The 18,054-nt window shown below is 40.8% G+C and overlaps 1 long non-coding RNA gene across 1 annotated transcript in view; it reads left to right on the forward strand.

The window, feature by feature from the left end:
- The window catches only part of LOC141981490 (uncharacterized), a 31,386-nt gene that overhangs the window by 10,655 nt on the left and 2,677 nt on the right, over positions 1 to 18,054 (forward strand). The window contains exon 2 of the long non-coding RNA XR_012637796.1: positions 15,135 to 15,255. This is a non-coding gene — a long non-coding RNA (uncharacterized LOC141981490). The remainder of the gene's footprint in view (positions 1 to 15,134; positions 15,256 to 18,054) is intronic.

Consider the following 18,054-nt stretch of genomic DNA (forward strand, 5'->3'; position numbering starts at 1 on the left):
GGCAGCCGGTGTCAAGTGGAGTGCCCCAGGGGTCGGTCCTGGGGCCGGTTTTGTTCAATATCTTCATAAATGATCTGGAGGATGGTGTGGATTGCACTCTCAGCAAATTTGCGGATGATACTAAACTGGGAGGAGTGGTAGATACGCTGGAGGGCAGAGATAGGATACAGAGGGACCTAGACAAATTGGAGGTTTGGGCCAAAAGAAACCTGATGAGGTTCAATAAGGATAAGTGCAGGGTCCTGCACTTAGGACGGAAGAACCCAATGCACAGCTACAGACTAGGGACCGAATGGCTAGGCAGCAGTTCTGCGGAAAAGGACGTAGGGATTACAGTGAACGAGAAGCTGGATATGAGTCAGCAGTGTGCCCTTGTTGCCAAGAAGGCCAATGGCATTTTGGGATGTATAAGTAGGGGCATAGCGAGCAGATCGAGGGACGTGATCGTTCCCCTCTATTCGACATTGGTGAGGCCTCATCTGGAGTACTGTGTCCAGTTTTGGGCCCCACACTACAAGAAGGATGTGGATAAATTGGAGAGAGTCCAGCGAAGGGCAACAAAAATGATTAGGGGTCTCGAACACATGACTTATGAGGAGAGGCTGAGGGAACTGGGATTGTTTAGTCTGCAGAAGAGAAGAATGAGGGGGGATTTGATAGCTGCTTTCAACTACCTGAGAGGTGGTTCCAGAGAGGATGGTTCTAGGCTATTCTCAGTGGTAGAAGAGGACAGGACAAGGAGTAATGGTCTCAAGTTGCAGTGGGGGAGGTTTAGGTTGGATATTAGGAAAAACTTTTTCACTAGGAGGGTGGTGAAACACTGGAATGCGTTACCTAGGGAGGTGGTAGAATCTCCTTCCTTGGAAGTTTTTAAGGTCAGGCTTGACAAAGCCTTGGCTGGGATGATTTGATTGGGGATTGGTCCTGCTTTGAGCAGGGGGTTGGACTAGATGACCTCCTGACGTCCCTTCCAGCCCTGATATTCTATGATTCTATGATTCCTGGTGTTGGTACGATTCTCCAGCCTGCCTCCTGTTCCTTTTGGCTGCAAGTCCTCTTGTCTTTTGTTCTGTCTTGCAATCTTCTGTGAGTCCTCCTCTATCCTCCTGGGGCTCCAAACTCTGGCTAATCCATTGACACTTGCCCTCTTCTTGTAGGACAAGCTGCTCTTCTCTTCTTCCTAGCCCTACCACCTTCTTTCATTGCCTGTTGGGCACCTTCTTCATTTTCCAACTCAGCAAACCTGTTCCTGAGCTCTGTTTCTCCTTCACTAGATGGTCTTTTCCTCTGCCTGGTGTTCGTAGTCACATGCCTCCACTGGCCGTTTTCCTCACCCAGCAGTCTATCCTCACCGTTCTCCAGTCCTTGCCTCTGCGAGTCTTGAGTTCGCCCTTCAGCCTCCTCTTGCCTTCCCTCCATCATCAGCTGAAATCCCCATTGAAACTCAACCATACTTACTACTTGCATCTCCAAATCTCAGATCTTCTCTTCCGTCAGCTCTATCGGGCAGCACTTCATATAAACAAAGCTCTTTTTGGGTACCTGCTCCAGGAAAATGTACATGCCGCAATTTCCACATCCAATCATGTTAATTGTCTCTTCCGTTCCTTGCGTCACTTCCACTGCTGCCTCTGCATCTGTCATAGCCTTCCTGCCTAAGCTCCGGTCAGAGAAAATAAACAAACAAGCAAAAACCAACCAAACACACCAAAATAAAACCAGAACACCACACAGTCCCTCCCCCAAGATCCCCTTACAAACTCCTACTCAAACTCCCATTTTCAACTTTCTTTGCTGGCTCCTGTGCCTCTGGCTGACAGTTACGCTGCCATTATAGGCCCCCTAAATCAGGGAAGCCCTTTCCCTTAATCAGGCTCCCTACCCAGAGGATCTTACAGATTGTTTCTGTCCCCAGGCCTATTTACACTCAAATATTAAGGTCCCATTATTTTTCCTAGAATAATAGGTAACTGAATCTTTTTCTCCCCATAGTTCTCTTACAGTAGGGAATGGGCAACGGTTGTTCTCCTTTAACTGCCAACTCACATTATCTTAGCTCTCTAGATGTCCTTTGCTTTTGCTGACCACGCAGTGCACTGCTTTCCATTCCCTGCTTCCTACCAGCGGCTTCTTCCTCTTACAGAAGATGCTTCTGCAATTAAAAAGAATTTTTTTGTTTGGAAGCATGAATTAAATCATTAGGTTCAATCTACTCCTGCAGATGTAGTGATCAAGACAGATGAGTCTGAAAATGAAATAACTGTTTTGGCTTGAATATGTTCTTGTCTGGAGACACATATTCAGCAAATTCATGGTCTGTTTATTTTGGAAATGCAAGTACTGGAAACTTTCACATGGAAAAAAAGAAAAAAAAAACGTTGTTCCAAGAGCATAGAAAAACACAAGCTTTATAGCTCAGCATTCTTTTAACCCACCTAGAGGTTGTTCACGGCCTCCAAAATATAGAGGGAAAGGATTTGCAATCAATTCTTGAGCATATATATATATTTTCCATATATTCTCTGAAGTGAAATGAGATTAGCTAAATTGTGTATGCTCTTTATTCCAGGGGTGCACTTGATTAGGCCAGGGGAAAGGTCTGGAACTCAGTTAATCCAACCTTCTCCCTGAATATGTCTGCCAGAGTCCCCTTGTCACCTTAGACCATTCTGACCCCCTTTATCACCTATTCTTCTTTTTTGTTTTCCTTTTTGTTGTCTATTTTCTTCCTTTTGGCAGTTTAGCTGTAAATTCAGTTCTATTTCAATTATTTTAACTATTTCATCCAGTATCCTAGGGATCAACTAATAGATATTGAAAAAATTGGTAATTAAACATATACATAAATAATCATTCCCAGACAAACTCAAATAGGGGGTTTGAGTCAACGATGGATTCCTATACATATATTGTTGCATCAAACCCTTTATTTGAATTTGTCTGGGAATTATAATTTATGTATGTATGTATACAGTGAATTTCAGTTGCTGATCTGATGTAGGGAGAACATTAAATTGTGATGACTGAAAGAGCTATTGGGAGTTAAAACAAGATTGTTTTATTTAAAAATAATAGGCAGAGAAGGACAGTTGTTTTCTCCCAATTGTGAATTTGTTTCAGTTCACTTCAGACATAATTATGATCATTAGTTGTATGCAGTGTTGTAGCTATGTTGGTCCCACGATATTAGAAAGACTATGTGGGTGAGGTAATATCTTGTAGTGGAGCAGTTGGTGAAAGAAACAAGCTGAAGAAAAGCTCTGTGTAAGCTCAAAAGCTTGTCTCTCTCACCAACAGAAGTTGGTTTAATAAAAGATATTACCTCACCCACTTTGTCTCTCTATAATCATTAGCACAATACAAAACACATCAAAACGACTTAGGCTATAGCCTGGGTGTTCCAGTTGTAACCTCTCTTAATCCTTAAAGATTTTAATAATGAGCATGGGATGATTTTTTATGTTTATCCAAGTCGAGAAGCCCAGTAGCATAAGAGATTGCCACGTGAAACTTGTACAAGAGACTAACCTTACTATGATAACATCTTATTTTGAGAGATCACCCCTAACATATCCACAAAAGTACTGGGCCAGAATCCTAGCCCCAATATTACCCCTTTGAGAGTAGCACAGACAAGCCATAAATCTGGTTTAACTGGTGAGTTGGAGTTTCCCCCAGCATAAAGGAATCCCCAACTAGTGTAGAGATCTACACAGTCCTTACTCTCTGGCATTCCGCAGTGTAGAGGATATGTAGAGGACAGTGCCAGGAAAAAGGTCCTGAGTGCTATTCACTTCAATGATCCCCAGCTGGTGTAAGAACCCTTTATGACTGCAACCACAGCCACCCTCGTTCCTGGGACCAGGCCAGTAGACTCCACCCTCCAGTTCTGATGAGCCACAAGCACATCCTTTGCAGATGCCTCGATTCCCTCATTTGTGCCCAGCACATAATGAACACAGCTGAGAATCTGAGTACAATGATGTTTCACCTTTGTTAAAAGACCATTTCTGATTTTTGTCAGTCTTTGAAGTACCTACTTAAGAGAGGGAGAAGACCTGAATAAGGTTTTCAATTTTAAAGCACTAATATTTAATAAAAGTTAGCTGGTTAGTCTCTCAGATACCACTGTACTGAGTGGAATGAATCCTTAGATAGGTAACTAGAGTGTGTCTAAATCCATCCCCTACCTCCATGGAGCCTCCGCATTCAGTGGAACTGGGGAGAACTAGATGGTTAAACAGGGATTACACAGCTCTGTGCAGCAGCAGCAGCCCATAAGGGCCACATTACACACTCTAGAGCCTACTCCAGGCATTAAGCTGAAGGAGTCTCAATGAAGCTGTTCTGCAGTCACTCAGCAGACTGCAAAAGTGGATTCCTCTCCCTTTGCCCAATGCATCTTCACAGCACCAGATCTGGCAACTCAGCCCTGGTGCTGCTTTTTTGGATTTTGAGCCTATATGAATATTGAATTGCTGCTAAGAGCCTTGTTTTCATATGAAAAAAGGTCAAATTTGCAAGATTTTTTTTTGTGACAGTAGATGTATCTCAATACACGTATCTCAAGGAAGCTCAATGCCATTGTAAATATAGAAGTTTCTCAGCCTGGCATTTTTATTACAATGGCAATGTATCAGGTCTGGTAAATCCAGCTCTAGCAAAGATGTAGAGATATATAGAGAGTTATATACAGGGTGAACTAGTTGTCTGGTTTATAACCTATATTATAGTATAATAGTTGATAGCAGTCCACCCTTCAGGCTTATATGATTATCAGTGTCAGCATCTCTGGCATTCTCAGACAACATCAGTGACTGACTTTAAATGTTGTGACATTATTTAGTTTTATTATTTTTGTCAGAAAGGGTGCCTGTGATCAATACAGGATGCTTTTATCATAATCATCTGTCCCTTAGTCATAAAATACAGATATTCAGCTTCATATGAATGTCTTTTTATTTTTATTTACACATATAGTTGCAATTCAGGACTGTCTTAAAATATGTTTGTACAGCACCCAGTACAAAGGGGCCCCAATTGTGACTGGGGCCTCTTGGCACTACCGGAATACAAGTAATAACAATCCTAATTTACTAAAAATAGAATTAATTTCAGTGTACCTTAAAATGCAGTAAAACTAAGACAAGTTATATTAACAATCAGAAGAACATATTGCTTCTGCCCCTTTAGAAACTGTGGAAGTGCTACACTGGTAGCATATGGGATTTAGTTATTTTCTTTGTACCAAGGGATTAGTCTAACTCCCACTGAAGTAATTGAAAGATTCTGACTTACTTCAGTAGAGCAAGCCCAAAGATTGATATCAGTCATAACTGAATAAGTCCCAGTACAATATGCAATTACCCATGACCAAATACATACACTTTTAGAATCCAGTCTTGCAAATACACATGCAAGTAGCTTTATACACATGAGTAGTTCTACTGACTTCAAAGGAGTAAAGATAAGCAAATGAATAAATGTTTCCATGATCAGAGCTTTCGGTTTCTATTGCTCACTGGGGCCAGGAGAAGGTAGGATGAGTTGGGGACAATAGCATATAACATTCATATTTAAGGGTTTACCTGCCTGGTAAATATTTTTATGGAAATGTTCTTGACAAAAATCCAATAACTGGAACTCCAGTGACCTTCTTTTCTCCAAGCTTTGTCCTCAACAAAATTGGATCCTCAAACAGATTAATATAACTTTTGAAAATTCTTATCCTTAATAGGTAAGAGGTTGAAACCTTACTAAATAAACAGATGATCTTTCAATAATCTCTACCTGAAAGGTCAAATTTCAAATTTGGTCTTGTTTTCTGTAGCCATTATATATGAATACACCAAATTTCAAGATTTCTAGACCAGAAGAAACCAAGATATTAATTACATCTGTCAGTCAGTGATTGTATTGTATTAAATTCCGTTATAAATCAGAAGTAGCACAGATAATAAATATTTTCACTAATGTGTATTATAGAATATGTGGATACTCATTTTCTTATAAAGTTAAGCTAATTGTGCAAAAGTGACAACATTAAACAGTATTAATACCCTTAATATTTCTTCTGGTTACTATTTAGGTATTTTTTCAATTTCCTACACATTCTCTAATGATTCTCCCTGAATATATTTTGACTGCAAATTCCTCAGCGTTGAGACACAAAGCCAGGAGAAATAATTGTAATATTAAAAAGAGGTAAATATTTACCAGCTGAAAGTCAGAGTGAGCCAAAATGACTACCTTAGGACAACATTTGGTTCTCTCTCCAGATTCAGTGGGTCAGCTACCAAGAGTATAGTTTAGGAAAATCTGAGTTCAATAATGGCCGGCCAATGAGAACACAGGTAGTTCTTAAGAAAAGATGGCTGAAATTCCAATTTTATGAGGTTAAGGATCTGAGAGAAAGTATGTGGTTTCCATAACTGAAGGTAATGTGCTATTTGTTACATTAGTTTTGTTACAATATCTTGATGCAATAAGTATCCATATCCCTTCTGGACATCTGCTGCCTCCTTTGCTTGAAGTTTACCAAGCAAAGGAAGCTTGGTACCACATCATAAGAAAAGACCTTATTCTGCCTGGCAGTTAATGACTATACAGTGGAAGAGGTGAGGAGCACGAGGAGTCTTGCTCCCTTTATACAGCCCAGGTAAGGGCAAGGCAGAATTGCAGTTCTTGTGCTCAGTGGAATCCAGACACTGCACCACTCCCATTTGCAAAGTGCCACAAATGGGATAGGTAGGAAGTGAGGCCATGCCTCCCTCCCTTCCTCTATGGCCTGCAGATTGGGGCTGATACACAAGGTGTAGCTAGCTGCAACCCATAAAGGGGCACATTACCAAATTCATTCCCTTGCATTTCAGGAAGTTTAGAGATGCATTCTGCCTGACGTCTCCAATTCAGTTCCTAGGTCATTCACCCACCATCAGATGGTAATGACTTTTGGCTACTTGTAACCTGGATTTAGCTCAGTGACCTGGAGTAGAGACAGTCATCCTATTACAAGTCTCCTAAGCCACCCAACTGACAATAAACGATTTATTTTCATAGTTTCCCCACCCATTGTAAATAATAAAATTTAACCCGGGTATAAATTATGACAAAAGCTCCTAGGCAGTGGCGAATCAGGCTCTAAATATTCGTGTGAAGTGCCTAAATCCTTTCTTCTTGACATTATTCCCAATGATAACTCACTTATAATATATGTAACTCAGAGCCCCTGAGACCAGTATTAGCAATGTTTATATTTTAATTCTTCCGGATATTCAGATTTATATTTTTACTTTGATTATAAATATCAAAAATACAAACAAAAACTTTGTTTGGTGACTATTAAGGTTGCATCAGGACACACCCCACCAACCTCACACTTTGAAAGCATTGAAATAAATTACAGAAAAAGTCTCTTTTATTCGTTGACTTCTGATCACTTACAATTCTGTCAATCACCTCACCCACCTTTTTTGTCAATTTTGTCACACTCGTTTGTTTTGTTACAAATGATTGTTCCATGGAATAACTCAGCTGAATAAAGCTTAAACCCACATGATAAACTGAGGCACATATTGCTAAGAGATATGTAACCTCCAGGAATTTCAGTCTATAGCTGTGAAAATGCACAATCTACAACCATAATCAAAACTTGAAAGTTTCTATTCACATGTTGTATTAATTGGCTGTGTTAGTTTGTGATTTTGTTGTTGCTTATTTGCATGGAATTATTTTTAGAAGGGGGATGGTAATTAGCAGCTGCAGTCAGTGAATAGTGACCCTTGCCAAGCGACAAGGGGGTGTAACATTCTGTAACACTGACCCATGCTATGTGACAGGTCCAGGAAATAAAGATTTGTCCCATGTTAGTACCTTTGTTAGTCCCATGTTAGTACCATGTTGGTGCTTTATACCTTTATAACACATGGCACCCATTCCAATACCAATTAATCCAATCTTAGTCTTTACAGTAACTGTGAACTGAGTTACCTCAGCTCTTACTGGCAAAAACAACAAAAACTTGTAAATTAGAATTTACTTGTATATACATGATTCATTGAATACAGCAGTCATCAAGTTAGAACTTGATGAAAATTATGTCAGAAGCATAACATCTGACTAGAAAGAATACTAAGGGCCTAGTCCAAAGACCATTTAAGACATCTGGAGCTTTTCTAGTGGTGTCAATGGGCTTTGGATCACAGCTTAATCAAATATCACTTATAGGAGTTCTCATTAGGGAGTCCTAAAAGACCAAAAACAACCATGAAAACATGAAAGATTTTTCTAGTTCAGTTCTCATGGAGTATCATAGATAATAAGGTGAAAGTGCTTAATTAACAGTACTCTAACAGATGAGCAGATAACATTGATGCTACAAAAGGGGAAAGTTAAATAATTCTGGGTCTTCACTTCCCTTCGTTTAAAGCCTCCCATATGGAATAGAGTAAATAGGGGTGGGAAAGCCCCCAGACACACAGAATAGGGAAAAATAGAGCCACAGAGCTCTCTCCTGTCTTTTTCCTGAGTCTTCAATGCCCCTCTATGACACTTCCCATTCTGTCAGGGCTTTGGTAGGAGAGAAAGGGGTGGAGCCTGGGTACAGCTGTATATGCAGCAGTGTCTTCTCGTAACTCTCTATGTATCCGTACAGAAACTGATGGTGCTCAGTTAAATGAGATCTTCTTCCCTGAGGGAGGACAGAAGATCAGTCCCAGAAGAACAATAAGATTTTATCAACTTAAAAGCTTTTCTACCAGAATCATTCTAATTTCTTGGAGATACCTTTTTATTTACTGCATGAGCACAGTTCTTCTAGCTGTGTGCAGAGGCGGTTTTAGTTTTGATTTCCGATTAATAAACTATGAAACTTAAAGCAATTACACACAAGTTTATAGGAACCCTCTATAGAGCAAGACTCAGTTGCTTAAAATCAAGGTTAGAATGTTCAGGCTGCCTTATAAGGTGTCTTATAAGATAATCATTTTCATTCTGAAGAAAGTTTTGTCTAAAGATAAAGCTGAATTTAAATCTTATTTAAAAGATACTTCTTGAAAAGACTTCTATATTGGACTAAATGTAGTCTTCTTTACTTCTTAGTTAACAGAAATATATTTCTTGCTATGGTAAACTGATTTGAATAATTCAGAAATTTATCTTTCATGAGATGTTGTTTCTTGAAGACATTAATATTTGTAATATCTGTGATGTAGGTTATCAGATGGAAGATATTATTTCAATTTAACACTTACTGTATAGATCATCACATGAGCTTATTTTTAACCTGTTATTTTATTTACTTTACACAAAATACCTTCACACAAAGATCAAATTTTAAATAGGAAATATTTCCTATTTTTGTACATCTAAAATGAATTTATATTCCATCTGTACTGAAGATCTATTGAAATCCTGTCCTGAATTTCACACATTGGGTTAAGATTCATTTGTTGTAATGAAATATTTGGAGTTAACTGAGTAAAAAAAGAAGTTATACCAATGCAACAGGATGCAGGGGCAGTGCTCAGAAAGATAATGAGGAGGGCAGGAGAAGGCAGAACAATCAGAATCTCAGCAAGAAGACACGAGGCTCTACAAGAGTGGCTTCAGAGTCAGAAGAAGGGGAGGAGTAAAGAGGACTCTACAGCCACCCACTCACTACAAGGTGGAGATGATGGTCCTGAATCGGGAGTGGTTATTTTCTGGTAATGTAAGATAGAGTAGTTAAAAATAATTGATTTAAAAGAAACAGATTTTTAATTTGAATTAGACACCTTTCTTTTTTAAATAAACCTATTTAAATTAAATATGAAATTATGACAATTCTATGTTAAGGCAAATTTATAATCTTTTAAAATAAAGTAGTGTATGTTTGCTGGCACAGTTTTAAAGGATGTTAAGCCATTGAACTGGTGGCATCATTGGCTAAGCACATGGAACTCCAGTTTCTTGAAGTGCTTTTGACAGCAGTATCCTCTTCTGCAGGTGCAGAGAGAACATTTTGTTAATTTCAGTTTATTCAACTAGTTCATTTCAATGACAAGTTCACTGAAAGTTGAGAAAAGAGTTTGGACTTGAAAAAGCAGGAAAGCTTGTTTTCCTTTTCCAGTCTATGAATAAAACCAAGTGTGAGAGGCTGAGATCTACTAATTCTAAAATCTTGAAGGACAGGTTGACTAGAAACAATCAGTTCAATTTACTATCTACAAATACTTTCTTTGTTTATAAATCAATTATTTTTAATTTAAAATGTTTTTTGATTAAAGAACTATGAACCAAATCCTTAAGTCTGGCCATTTGGTAGCCTGTGCTACCACAGGCAAACCACAAAAACAGCTATAAGGAGCCACTGAATACTTGACCCTCAGGCCACCAGATGCCAATCAAGTCCCAAAAAACAACTCAGAATAGCTTCAGAACTGCTCTAAACTGCATTAGCTGCAACTGCACCCATGGGCCTGTTTTAGCAGCTGAGACTTGCTATAGCTCAAGGGCACTTTGTTTATGTCCCTTTTCCTTGGACTATACCCCCTACACTAGAGGAGGACAGGGATAGAAGCAGTTACACAGATTCTTCTCCCACCCAGAGATTTTCCTTACAGCCTCATCCCAACAGTATTAGGATTTATTTCTTTACTATGATATTATTTTTCCAAATATATAGCAATTTAATAATGAAATTACAAAAAAAAATAGGATGTAAGACAGGGTCCTCTATTCACTGCTGGATGGTGCCGCCTGCTGGCAGTTCTGGGGATTAACTCGGTCAGGCCGACGCCCCTTCCAGTGGCTACAGCCCATCAGTTTCTCCTCTGCAATACTTCTCTTGCTCTCAGGAACCACAGCTGTCCTCTTAGTGGGTCAGCCCTCCAGCCAGGTCACTATTATGGTTCCCCCTTCCAGGGGGAGTGTATTAAGGTTCCTGCTCTCCTGCTGTCTCAGGCAGTCATCTGCTTTGCTGCCTCACAGTGCCACTCCTACAGTGGCGCAGACCCATCCTGTACTCCAAGTTCTAACTCAGGTCCATTCCCTGCACCTTGCTGCCTTTCCCTGAGCTGTTTCCATACCTCCTGGCCTTCCCCACTCTGGGGTTTGCCAATCTCTTCACTTTCCCCTTCCTGGGAGTAACTTTAGGCAACTTGTCCCTGCAGCCCCTCAAACACTCCTCCCTTCTCCCTCCTGCTCCTTCTCTTTCCATTTTCCCTGGAGATTTTTCACCTTCCTCTGTAGCTTGGGGCATAGGTCACTTGCAGGTTCAAACTATTGTAAATGGTGGATTATCTGTAACTTGAAGTCTTCTTTACATCATGATTTGAGGACTTCAGTAACTCAGCCAGATGTTAGGGGTCTATTATAGGAGTGGGTGTGTAAGGTTCTGTTGCCTGCAATTTGCAGGAGGCCAGATTAGAGAATCATGATGGTCTTTTCTAAGCTGAATGTCTATGAGTCTTTTATAGAAGCCCCACATGTCTATGGCAGGTAAGCTTTATCTAATTAGCTGGCTCCAGCCTAAAGCTTCCCCATTTGCAGCCTAATTAACTGATTGGGCCCACCTGATCCAGCTCAGCTTTTGCAGGGCCAATGTGGGGTGCACACCTCAGCACAGATGTCCTTGTATAGTAACATTATAGTTAATTTTATTTAATATATTATACTTTTTCTTGTAATATGTCATTTTTAAATTATATTAAATGCATCAGTTTCATAAGTTGAATTAGAATTTGTGCACATCCAGTTGGGTCTAATTCACTGAAGAAAGTTCACATATAGTCTGTGCATATTTTGCTTTCCTTGGGGACGGGGAAACAAAGGACACAGTTTGCTAAGACAATTATCATTCCTTTTTGTAATTTGTTAAACCTTTTTTCACAGTGTGCAAAAGTAGTTACTTCTCTGTAACATATGCTGAGAAGGAAGATTCTCACACTCCTTTCCAAAGCTGATTCCAGAAGACAAGAAATCATTGACGATCCTAACACTACACTAATTACCTACTTCCTATTTTGTTTCCTGACCTAGTTTTCTAGAAATGTAGAAACAAACAATCCTTTACTAATTCTCTGTACTTTTTTCTATTTTTCACCTAACTGGTGATGTTCAGCCAAGAATCTCAATTCACTCTATAAACATTAACCAACAATAACAAAACCCTATAACAGCCTTGCAAAATAAGTAAGTATCAGTATATCCATTTTTACATACAAGTATAATGAGGCATAAGCAGCCTGACTGTTTTTGAGTGCACAACTTGGGACTACATAAAGGGGGCTAGCTTTTCAGAAAGTGCTGAATACCACCCCCTTAAAAGCAGACTATCTCAAATTTAACATATAAAAAACTGGGAAACCAAAACTCTCTATTTATTTTTACTCTTGACTCCAGGGAACAGCAAAGCCAGGAATAATACTGAGCAGGCCTACTTCCCAGTCTGCTGATTTATCCAGTGCACCACTCAATTCCCCACTGCCAAAGCTACATTTGACATCATTTCAGCAATATGTAAACTATGTACAGTCTTTCATTACAATATAATACTGGTGTTTACTTATTATAAAAAGAAATGGGTTTCGAGAATATCCGAATAATTACATAAAAATATGTCCCTATCTGGGGATTATGCTCTGTACCTTACAAAAGTTTCTTCTATGTGCAGATAGAGTTTCCAGGCGTCCAGTTTTTGACTGGAACACCCGTTCGACAAGTGCCCCTGGCTGCTCCGGTCAGCACTGCTGACCAGGCCATTAAAAATCCGGCCGGCAGTGCAATGGGGCTAGGGCAGACTCCCTGTCTATCCTGGCTCTGTGCAGCTCCCCGGAAGTGGCCAGCATGTCCAGCCCCTAGGTGCAGGGGCGATCAGGGAAGCTCCAGGTGCTGCCCCCACCCCCTAGCTCTGGCTCCGCAGCTCCCATTAGCCGGGAACTGCAGCCAATGGGAACTGCGGAGGCGGCACCTGTGGGTGTGGGCAGCGCAAACCACGTAGAGCTGCCTGGCCTTGCCTCCGCCTAGAGACCAGATATGCTGGCCATTTCCAAGAGCAGCGCGAAGCAAGGACAGGAAGGGAGCCTGCCTTAGCCCCACTGTGCCACCGCCCAGGAACCACCTGAGGTTAAGCGCCACCTGGCCAGAGCCTGCACCCTGAACCCACTGTCCCAGGTCAGAACCCCCTCCTGCACCCTAACTTCCTCCCAGAGTCTGCACCCAACACCTCCTCCCGCACTCCAAACCCCTCTGCCCCAGCCTGGAGCCCCCTCCTGTACCCAAAGCCCATCATCCCCAGCCCCACCCCAGAGCCCACACCCCAACGCCCTGCATCAGGCCTGAGCCTGCTCCTGCACTCCAAACTACTTGTCCCCAGCCTGGAGCCCCCTCCTGCACCCCAACCCCCTGCCCCAGCCCGGAGCCCCCTCCCACACCCTGAACCATCATTTCTGAACCATCCCACCCCAGCCCACCCTGAACCATCCCACCCCAGAGCCCGCACCCCCCAGCTGGGGCCTTCACCCCCTCCCACACCCCCAACCCCCTGCCCCAGCCCAGTGAAAGTGAGGGAGAGCGAGCAGTGGAGGGAGAGGGGCTGGAGTGAGTGGGCGGCAGGGCCTCAGATAAGGGGCAGGGCAGGGCTTCGGATAAGGGGCGGGGCAAAGGCAGGGGAAGGGTGTTCAGTTTTGTGCAGTTAAAAAGTTGGCAACCCTACGTGTAGAGAACATGTGCTCTTACACCTACATACAGAAATACCTCATGTTAACTTTGAAGTTGATTTGCCTTTCTTTTTGGTGACCTGAGGTAAATTTGAACCAGTAAGCTACATGTGAAGGATTCTGAGCCATACCATCCACATAAACTATATTTTCTAAATCCAAAAGCATATAAATTTGTTTTAATCCCATTTCTTTTCTCTATGTTGAAAGAACCAGATCTGAAAAGATTGTGTGGATTCTCCTGAAAATTGCTTCTTCAATGTCATTCATGCTCTGGCAGTAATGAATCTTGTCCCTGTGTAACCCACTGATCAGTGTGTGTTATGTGTCCCCGTCTGTGCCCAGTCTACAAAGGATATGAGTCTGTTACAGAAAGCCTGACTTGTTAGCTGAAGCAGTAGATCTCTTCAGATCCCTAATCAACAGCCCATGTCAGTCAAAATGGTAACCATAACACTGGCTGCTAGTAGCTGTGCTGGTGCATAGAGGGAGAAAATAGCAGGTCCAAGCCACTCTGAGCATCCTTGATCCGTCATAGTTGTGCAGAGCAGGGTGGCTCAGTGCAGTCCTGTGGAGAATAAGGTATTTGTGGGATGAACCATACTGTTACTCCAAAAGAAATGGTATGTTTCCCTTTCTAGATTGTGCTGCAGTCTGACCACCTGCTCAAGTCAGCAGACCATGCCCCAGTGGAATCATGAAGCATTTGCAAGAGTACTAGCCAGGTTCATCTAATACAGAAGAGTGCTATGTGGCTGTCTTGTTCTGATGTTTAATATGAGGAGGGAGGAGGGATTTTCCCTATGTCCAGTTACTCCCTACACCCATTCAACACTGACAGAATTTAGTCTGGTATCATTAACTTGAGGACTGCATTTTTCATGACTAGTTCTGGAGTCTTGACAAGATATTTTAATATTTGTTCCACTGCCTTGAGATTGATGGGACTGTTAATCATGTTTAACTGCAAAGCTTCACGTATGTTGCTAAAATAAGAAGTCACTGACTTCTGTTTCCTCAGATATGCCAAGAAATCATATATAATATTGCAAGATCTGTTGTGACTGAACATGAAAATATAGGTATTCATAATCTGTGATATGATCACACAGCTATATCTAGTCTGATCTCACCTTTTCATGGTAAGCTCCTCCCCCACCATTTAAAATAGTCAATTTGATCAACAGTCTTTTAAATTATTTATGTAGGTCACCAGCTATTTTAATTTAGCCTTAATGGATGCAGTCACAGCTTGTACCCAGCATGATTTGGTGATACGTCAAGACAGCAACATATAGAAATATCCTCATTGGAAAGATGGGGTCTGAGATAGGTGATAGGCTTCACTAGCGATAACTAGTGTGTGTATGTAATAGATCCATATTCAGTTATTTATCTTCCTCTATTGATATGTTCTGTACAATGCCCCTTTTGCAGAAAAACAGGTCCGATGCTGGAATCAGAAGGTTCCATGAAGGGTGGAGCTGTGAGGAGAGAAAAACAGTTTGACCTGAGCAGCTACAGAGAGGAAGATAAGTTCTGACGTGTGATAACACTGGTAAGACCCCTCTTGAAAAGGATAGGACAGGCATGGAGAGGCAGGGGAAAGTGAAAGAGAAGTGAATGTTAAGCCAAAAGCAGAAAAATGGACAAGAGCCATAGAAAAAAACAAATGAAGCACAAGGAAAATGGGGCAGGGAAAGAAAAACCCATCAACCTTTCCCTTCCTCCTCACATGAAAAGGTAAGTAAGACCAGATCTACATGAGGAGCACTTTGCCAGTATAGCTAGAGTGGTATGCTATACCAGTATACTCTACTGGCAAAGTGCTCCTACTGTGGATGCAGTTTACACCAGCCTCTGACCTCCCCAAGCACAATAATCTATACCAGCAAAGTGCAGTTTTTCTAGTATAACTGCATCTATACTATGGATGTTTGTCAGCACAGCTATGTCGGTCAGAGATCACATCCCTGACCGACACTGCTAGGCCAGCAAAAGTTTGTAATGTAGACTTCACCTGAGTTCCTGCTTCCCTCTCACTGCACTAATAATACTTAGTACTCCACACTTAGGCACAAAATTGTTTGCATAGGATGGAGGAGGATCCAACTGCCCAGATAACACAATACTAAACTCTTCCTTGCAGGGGGAAGCTTTGTGAGTTTCAGCTCCTATTTCAAAGGAGGCTGATATGCTGGGGAAAAACTGCTTCCTGTACTCTGTAGATATCACTGCCCACAGCTCCCCTGTTGTCTAGTTCCCATTTTCTGAGAGATCAACTCTCCTGTGAGACACTTGCCCAATACACTCTCTCCCACACCTGTGAATTCTCCCTTCCCCAAAATAAGAACAATACCATTGCTTATCCTACAAGGCCTGCTCCCCACCCATTTCCTCTGCCCTCTCAGCACAGTGAGCTATTCCCTCTTGCCCTTGCCACTGTACCTTTCCTCACTAAGATGGATACTCCTCAAGTCTTCAAGAATTTAAAATTCTCCACCCACCTACTTGTAAGAAAGTTGGGACAGGCAGGAATGCTGGTGAGAGACTGGTCTTTATTTCCTGGCTTCAGTAACATGGCATCAGTCAGGATTACAAAAAGTTGCTATCACATAGCAGGGATCAGTAGGCACTGATACCAGTGGCTACTGTTACATTATCTTCTTTTTAAATTAAATTCAAATAAAAAGGCAGATGTAAGGGTAACTACTGGAGTCAGCAAATACAGAAAGCTATCATATTACCTTCCTCATCTGGATGACACCTCTTAAAGGTGCTGAAGGTTGAGGGAGCCATGTCAGAAAGGAGGGGTGGGGGCGGGAGCAGGGAGTTATTGTGTTGCTAGGAAAAAGGCAAGGTGTGGAAAGAGTGCATTTAGAAATTATACAGCAATGGGGGCCAGGGTGCATTAGGAAGTTTTCATTGAGGTACACGCATAAATCATTACCTCCCAGATTATTTAGTTCTGGTGATGGTTAAATAGATTCAGTGAACATTATTACTAGTACTGAGATATGTTTGTAAGAGGACATGAAAAACTGAAGTTAACAGCCATAATTGTCTAAAAGAAAAAAAGACTCCAAGTAATCCATGCTTAGTAAGCAGTCTTGGGTAAATCAGCTTCTGTTCCTCAGTTCACTCACCATAAAACAAGGACAATCATATTACCTTCCTCATCTGGATGACAAGAGGCATAGGTAATATTATTAAAGTACTTCAAGATCTTTAGAAGAAAGGTTCCACGAAGTGTACAATACTTTATCATTTTTGTATCCTGGAAAACCCCAAACTCTATTTACATTTATAGAGCCAGTCATTAAATATTTGTAATGACTTCAGAGCCTTTTAGAAACCACGAGGGAAAATTAGCTCATATACAAGGTGTCCCTTTTAGTCTTTATCTACATATCAAAAGAAAATGTTTTATATTAGTTGGTTGTTGAACTTCTACATGTAAACACTTATTTTAATTTTCAGTTGGGTAATTGACACTAATGCTGCAAACAAAGAAAACAAAACTGAAATTAAATAATTTGCTCTTCATGCACTAAGTTTTTCCTCTCCCTACCCCCAATTACATTTAAAGAGCATAACTCTTACTTAAAATGTCTACATTAGCGATTTAGCTTTTGTCCTCTGAGCTTTTGAGGTGCACCACATTGGATAAGAGCAGGGAGAGGTTATATTAGGCTCCAGTGGCCTACTGCTGCCACTTGGAGACCATGGTGGAAGTATAACATGAAAGTACAACGCATGTTCTTTTTATTAATCACTCTTGGGGTACTTTGCTTTGGAAAAGAGAGAAAATGTTCTGTGAATGCAGCCACATCCCACGCTACTTCCCAGGGAAGGCAATGAAATAACTCAAAGGATAGGCAGACCTGAATGATATAAAATCACAGACTCTACAAGTAAATGGCAATCATATGGCAATCTTTTAAGTCCAGTTTTTGTTTTAAAAATAAGCACCATTTGTTTAAAAAATTACATTGGTATGGTAATTCTTTAAACAAGTTAGAATCTAGTATTTCAGCTCCTTGTACCAGCAGGTCTATGTGTTGTACACAGAAGCTAATTGTACTACCCTAAACTTGTTTTTTCTACTAAAAAATCCCTTTTTATGTACACTAGATTTCAGAATTTCCTGTCTACTTAATTTTTCTTCTAAAAAATTTAATGATATGCTATTTTAATGATACTCCTCTTTAAGCAAAACAAAGTTGAGTATATAAAATAATATTGGATTATATTTTCTTTAATATTTTGTGCTTTAGTTTGATGTATCTCCTCTGGTCAAAGCAACTGCATAGGCTCTTACTGCAGAAAGCAAAGAATGTCTACATATTTTTTAATT

The sequence above is a fragment of the Natator depressus genome, chromosome 2 (genome assembly GCF_965152275.1).
Source record: "Natator depressus isolate rNatDep1 chromosome 2, rNatDep2.hap1, whole genome shotgun sequence".
Taxonomy (NCBI): Eukaryota; Metazoa; Chordata; order Testudines; family Cheloniidae; genus Natator; species Natator depressus.